Genomic DNA, 7419 nt, shown 5'->3' on the forward strand with positions numbered 1-7419 from the left:
TGTGTGTGTGTGTGTGTGTGTGTGTGTATATATATAGTTAATCCTCATGGAGGATATTTTTCCATTCATTTTTAGAGTGAGTGGAAGGGAAGGAGGGAGGGGGAGGGGGAGAAACATCGACTGATTGCCTCCTGAAAGTGCCCTACCGGGGCTGGGGATTGAACCTGCAACCCAGGTATGTGCCCTTGAACGGGAATTGAACCCAAGACCCTTTGGTGCGAGGGCTGATGCTCTATCCACTGAAAACACTGGCCAGGGCTGATTAATTCTATATTTAACTTTTACTGTTTGTCCAATGGTTTATAATACTGACGGCACACAAATTCCTAAGGTGTGTAAGTAGCAGACGGATGCCTCACAGGTATTTGTGGCCCCGAGTCTGCACTTGCACTCACTCTTCTGATGACATTTCTGCCTCAAGCCCCAGGGCACTTAGAGGCACAGCAGAATGAGCAGAGCCCCCTGAGGGGCTTTCTCCTGTTTCTGACAATATAAGGCCACAGCACAGACACAACCCAAAGCGGGGAGAGACGAATCTCCTGTGTGGAAGGAAGCGCAACTGCTGTACGAAGAGGCCTCCGCAGAAGTGAGGGAAGGGGTATGAGGAAGGAGAAGAAAAGAACACTTGGTCTACCTTTAATTTATTGAGTGAAGGCTCCTTACTGAATCTTATCAACAACAGCTACTGCAAATCGGAGAAATTACCCTTGTTTTTTGGAGGAGAGAGACTATAATAACACTTGCATCTCATCAGTTGCTTCATGTTCCTCTGTGGAGTTTTCTGCACAAGAGCTAATGGCTAATTAGCTGTAATGACTTGGGCAGGCAGTCTGGTCTCCTCCCAGCGTGGTACTGTGCTTTAGTGCTTCCAGGGACTGTTAGACGTTACTGTATTTTATTTTTTGCTACATATAGTTTAGTTGAGCTTAATAATGCAAAAAATTAGCATATGTAGTGTTAAAATGAACAACGATGCTGGAGAGCACCTTCCCCCATTTAACCACTGCATATACTTAATCATTACCCTAATTCATGTAGAGGACCAAGAACTGTCTCATTGCTTACTGACTGCCAGCCACCTGCTACCCTGAGGCACACCGATGTCCTGAGCAGTGCAGAGAGCATGCTGAGCGCTTGTTCTTTTCTGTCTCCAAACATCCTCCTCCTTTTCCAACACAGCATCACACTCTCCCCTGGGCTCCGCCCCACTCCCAGTCCACATATTAAAAGGGGATGGCCTCACCCACTAGCCTCAGGAAGGGGCACATGAATCTGGCCTGGCCAAAAAGAATATAGTCTTCTCTGGCCAAAGTGATGATTCAGGAGTGGGCATGAGACCCCAGCAAGTCCTATCAGATTCAATAAACATTAGCTTCAGGCCTTTGGCTGAATCTACAGAAAATGAAACTCTTTTTCCTGTTTAAGTTGCAAGGCTGGTTAAGATATAAACATGGAATTGCCATCTTTACACCATCTAGAATGACCCAACCTAAAACTAAGCCAACATACCGGAAAACAGAAGTGAGAGATGGAGTTTGTCTTTTGTTTTGTTTTCCAGTCATAAAAGCCAATAGAGCCCTGGCTGGTTGCTAAGTGGTTAGAGCGTTGGCCTGTGGACCAAAGGGTAGTGGGTTTGATTCCTGGTCAAGGACATATATCTCGGTTGCAGACTCCCCAGCCCCGGTAGGCGTGTGTGTGTGTGCAGGAGGCAACCAACCAATGTGTCTCTCTGGCGTCGATGTTTCTCCCCCCTACCCCCCACACCTTCCCTTCTACTCTCTACCAGCTGTGGGCAAACTACGGCCCTCGGGCCGGATCCGGCCCGTTTGAAATGAATAAAAAAAAAAAAAAAAAAGACCGTACCCTTTTATGTAATGATGTTTACTTTGAATTTATATTAGTTCACACAAACACTCCATCCATGCTTTTGTTGTTCCGGCCCGGTCCAGTTTAAGAACCCATTGTGGCCCTCGAGTCAAAAAGTTTGCCCACCCCTGCTCTAGACCAATGGAAAAAATATCCTCAGGTTAGGATTAAAAAAAAACAAAAAACCAATAGATTCCCCTCTATTGAATGGATTTTTGGAAACACAACTGAAGAGGTCAGGTTGGTACAAAGGAGATGCACCATCTGTACCATCTGTAGAAAGAAGTGCAGTTGACCCTTAAGAATGTGAGGTTGGGACAGCAATCCCCATGCAATGGAAAACCACTTTATTATAACTTTTCACTTAACTAATAGCCTACTGCCGACCACTTAACTAATAGCCTACTGCTGACCCATAACATAAAAAGTCAATTAACATATATTTTCTATGTGGTATGTACTATATACTGTATTCCTACAATAAAGTAAGTTAGAAGAAAACGTTACTAAGAAAATCATAAGAAAGTACATTTATAGCACTGCACGTATTTACTGGGAAAATCCACGTGTAGGTGAGAACCAGCAAGTTCAAACCCATGTTGTTCAAGGTCAGCTGGAAGTTGAAAGGAATATAGAACATATGACAGACAGGTTCTTAAGACTATCAAGAGAGATAAAGAGAATAAAAGGAATTATCTCTTCCTTTTTCAATATTATACAGTCGCATTATATAAAGAAGCTAGCTTCTCATTACATTTCATCTATCTATATATTTTTAAAGAATAGCTAATTGATTTTTAGAGAGAGAAAGGGAGAAAGAAAGAGAAACATCAATGTGAGAGCACATGGAATGGCTGCCTCCTGCATGCCCCCTACTGAGGAGTGAACCTGCAACCTGCGCATGTGCCCATGATCAGGAATCAAATTGGCCACTTCTTGGTGCACTGAACGATGCCCACCCAACTGAGCCACACCAGTCAGAGCACATCTATATATATATATAAAAGGCTAATATGCTAAGTGTCCCTCCACCTGTCCGACCAGTCACTATGACGTGCACTGACTACTGGGGGCAGATGCTCAACGCAGCAGCTGCCGAGCTACAGTGACTTGGCAGTGGTGGTTCTCGGGTGATGCACCCCGAAACCAGAGAGGAGGGAGCCCAATTCCTTGCAGGGCTGTGCAATTCCACCTTCAGCCGTGGGTTATGTTGTTGCTGAGCACTGTGGGCCCCGGATCTGGTTTACTGCACACTTGTGTTTGTGTTCCACACCCTGTACGACAGCAACTTTGCAGTGTGCCCTCTCACATGCTGGGTCCCCTCAGGGGATGTCGGAGAGCTGGCTTTGGCCTGACCCCCACAGGCGAGGCCAAGGGACCCCACCTGCCAGAGGGACCCCCGCTCACTCCGCAGACGTCAGCTCCAGGGCATGTCTGGCCTGTGTCACCCAGTCCTGCCCTGCCAGCCACCTTCTAATTAATTTCCTTTCAATGTGCATGAATCCATGTACCGGGTCACTAGTTTTATCTATATTTTAAATAGGATTTATAACTTTTGACATTGTGTTCCTAATGCAGATTATCTACTGTGCTAGATTGTAAGCAACTGGAGTAGAGGTTCGTATGTGATTATTTTTTCTTGTGTCTGGCATTATATATTACAATCACAAAATCCCAAATAAATTCTTATTGACTGGTTCAATCTTACATGTAATCAATAGCAGCATCACAAACCTACTTCCAGGTAAGGGTTTTATTATCTGCCTTGGATCGCAGTGGAAGGTCAAGCCAGACACATGGCTCTATGGTAGCTCAGCATGTGTAGAACAGAGGATGGAAATAAAGCTGCTGTCATCTCTGCTGTTTGTCTTTTTTTAAATAAAATATATTTTATCGATGTTTTACAGAGAAGAAGGGAGAGGGATAGAGAGTTAGAAACATCGATGAGAGAGAAACATCGATCAGCTGCCTCCTGCACACCTCCTACTGGGGATGTGCCCGCAACCAAGGTACATGCCCTTGACTGGAATCGAACCCAGAACCCTTCAGTCCGCAGGCCGATGCTCTATCCACTGAGCCAAACCGGTCAGGGCTTCTGCTGTTTGTCTTTTTGAAAAACAAAACAAAAACGGTTTTTGCCTACCCCACTAACCTCATCTTTTTCACATGTACCTCAAGTCTGTGCATAAACTATTTTCATAGAAAAAGGGTTAATACCATGTAACCACTTACAGAATTTTACAGGAAAAAGGAGGACTGATCACTTGCTGAGAACCTTTGTGGAGACGACGGCTGAGGTATGCTCAGTGGTCTCACAAATGTAACGAGAGTACCTAGACATCACCCACTCCCAGGAAGAGGTCTGATAAAATGGAACCTTGATATTTTGTTTTGAATTCAACACTGGTAATTTATTGTCTGCTATTTTCAACTGCCATAGAGATATAGCACTATCCTGTTAGCTGTAGGGATAGCACAACCACCAATCTTTAGAGCTTTTGGATTTGATTATTGTTTAATGTAGTCCTTAAAAGTATGTTTCACTCTGATATACTCACTACAAGGGTCTACATCTGTAATAGCTGCCTACCTCCATCCTACAAAATCCTCTCACAGTCCCCTGATTCAATTTCTTGTTTAAAACAGTACTGCTAGCCTTCTTGTACACTAACAATGAAACTTCAGAAAAAGAAATGGAAAAATTCCTTTTGCAATTGTAACCAAATAAAATACCTAGAAATAAACTTAACAAAGAACATGAAAGACCTATATACTGAGAACTACTAAGCAAAATTAAGAGATTGAAAAAGACAACAAAATGGAAAAAATATCCCATGTTCATGGATTGGGAGAATCAAGACAGTTAAAATGGCCTTATTACCCAAAGCCATACACAGATTTAATGCATTCCCCATCAAAACCCCAATGCCACTTTTAAAAGCTAGAGAATAAAAAAATCATCAGATTTGTATGGAACCACAAAGGACCCCAAATAGCCAAAGTAATCCTGAGAAAAAAGAATGAAGCTGGAGGTATCACACTACCTGACTTCAAATTATACTACAGAGCTATGATAAAAACAGCACAGTATTGGCAGAAAACAGACACACAGATCAATGGAACATAATTGAGATATAAAACCACATGTATATGGGCAGATAATTTTCAACTTAAGGAGCCAAAAACACACAATGGAGTAAAGAAAACCTCTTCAATAAATGGTGCTGGGAAAACTGAAAGCCATATGCAAAAGAAAAACTGGATTACAGTTTGTTTCCATTAATTTTTGCACAAAAATTAATTCAAAATGGATCAAAGACCTAAATATAAGATCTGAAACAATAAATTACATAGAAGAAAGCATAGATACTAAACTTATGGACCTTGGTCATAGAGAACATTTTATGAACTTGACTCCAAAGGCAAAAATAAATGAATGGGGCTATATCAAACTAAAAGCTCTGCCCATCAAAAGAAACCAACAACAAAACAAAGACGCAGCCGGCCAAATGGGAGATGGTATTTGCAAACAATAGCTCCAACAAGTTTAATCTCCAAAATATATAAAGAACTCATAAAACTCACCACCAAACAAACGACTCAATCAAAAAGTGGGCAGAGGACCTAAACATACACCTCTCCCAAGAAGACATACAAACCAATAGATATGAAAAGATGTTCAACCTCACTGGCAATTAGGGAAATGCAAATCAAAACTACCATGAGATACCACCTCACACCTGTTAGAGTGGTCATTATCAACAAGACAAGCAACAAGCGCTGGAGAGGTTGTGGGAAAAAGGGAACCCTCGTTCACTGGTGGTGGGAATGTGGACTGGTGCAGCCACTATGCAAAGCAGTCTGGCGATTCCTCAAAAAATTAAGAACAGAGCTACCATATGACCCAGCCATCCCACTCCTGGGTATATACCTGAACAACTCGAAATCATGTAATCACAAAGATATATGCGCCCCTATGTTCATTGCAGCATTATTCACAGTGGCCAAGACATGGAAACATCCAAAGTGCCCTGCGATAGAGGGCTGGATAAAGAAGATGTGGGCCATATACACAGTGGAATACTACTCAGCCATCAGAAAGGATAGAATAGCGCCATTTGCAACAGCATGGATGGACCTTGAGAACATTATGCTAAGTGAAATGTCAGAAAAAGCTAAAAACCATATGATTTCATTCATGTGTGAGATATAAAACAAATTCGTGAACACAAATGTGGTGACTGCCAGAGGGAAAGGGGTGGGGGTGAAAGGGACGTAATATATGGGATGGAAGATGATTTGACTTTGGGTGGTGGGCACAGTGCAATATACAGACCTTGTCACACAGAAACCCACACCTGAAACCTGTATGATCCTATTAACCAATGTCACCTCAATAAATTAAATAAGAATCATAAGAAAAAAAGAAACAAAACTAGTACCGCTAATCTCTTAAGGGAGATTATCAGCTTTCAAGGGGGAGGGTACACAAATGTCTTAACATCAGACATTGTATTGCGCTTAAACAGAAATGTCTGGAGCACTTTGTGAAACTGGGGTGATCAAAATCAAGCTCCATTAAACCATAATCTGTAGGTTTCTGTCCTGATGGGTAATACACATCAAACAAAAAGGAATTAAAAAACGTTTTCATTGTTGTAAGTTCCACCCTCCCAACACATTAGCACGCTAGAACATCAGGTCAAAAAGCCGACAGCCCTCCTAACCTGGCCCCACGTCATCTCAGGGGGCCCCACGGGAGACCTACAGTCCCCGGCAACGAGCCTGAACACATCCTTGCTCTGGGAGTGAAACTTTGGTCCCACAGAGAGGACCCATCAAATGGAAGCGCCCGAGCTGCAGTTCCTCACTCTTAGAAGTGGCTCCGAAACCTGCGTCCGAGGGAGCACAGTCGAGTGGCGACTGACACTTTGCTTACGAAACGTCACCACTCCCCACGTTTTCAGCTGGTTTGGGCAGCAGGACTCCGTCTAATGCTGTCTCCCCTGGCATCTGGCTGGCTGCTGTCCACTCCGTATACTGCTATCCCTCCGGGTTCCATAAGGACTTGGCGGCAAGGGAGCCCCTCCCACTCGGTGCACGTTCCAGAGAAAGGAAGTCACAGATAATGCAAGGCCGGCATCCCGGCCTTTCCCAGGGAGGAAGGGCCAAGAGTGGGAGCCGTGCCAGAAGCTGGAGCACAGAAGGGTTCCCAAACCAGACAGGGTCCAAGTTCCCGGAGCGGGTCGGTGGTCAGGAAAGCGCAGGGCAGGGAACCGGGAGGAGGCGGGAGTGCAGGGGCCGGAACTGTCGCTCGGCTGGGAGAACACACCCGGTGCAGACCCCACGACCCCCTCCCCGCAAGCGATGTGCTCTCTTACCGGAGCCTGAAGGGCCAGCAGCGACGACACGCGACAATCTCACTAGCCGGAGGGTTCCCACTTCCGACTCAGTCGGGAAACTGGAAATTACGTCACCACTAGGCGCCGGACCCTGCGGACACCGCCTGCGCCGGAAGCAGGGTGTGCCACCACCGCGGGCTCCGGCGCGCAA

General features: G+C 44.6%; 1 protein-coding gene across 1 annotated transcript in view; it reads right to left on the reverse strand.

Moving 5' to 3' along the window:
* The window catches only part of UBE4A (ubiquitination factor E4A), a 56236-nt gene extending 48859 nt beyond the window's left edge, over window positions 1–7377 (reverse strand). The window contains exon 1 of the mRNA XM_005856790.2: window positions 7248–7377. The gene's annotated coding sequence lies outside the window, so the exon portion shown is untranslated. The remainder of the gene's footprint in view (window positions 1–7247) is intronic.
* Between the last annotated feature and the right edge of the window lie 42 nt (window positions 7378–7419).

The sequence above is a fragment of the Myotis brandtii genome, unplaced genomic scaffold (assembly GCF_000412655.1).
Source record: "Myotis brandtii unplaced genomic scaffold, ASM41265v1 scaffold105, whole genome shotgun sequence".
In the NCBI taxonomy this organism is placed as follows: Eukaryota; Metazoa; Chordata; class Mammalia; order Chiroptera; family Vespertilionidae; genus Myotis; species Myotis brandtii.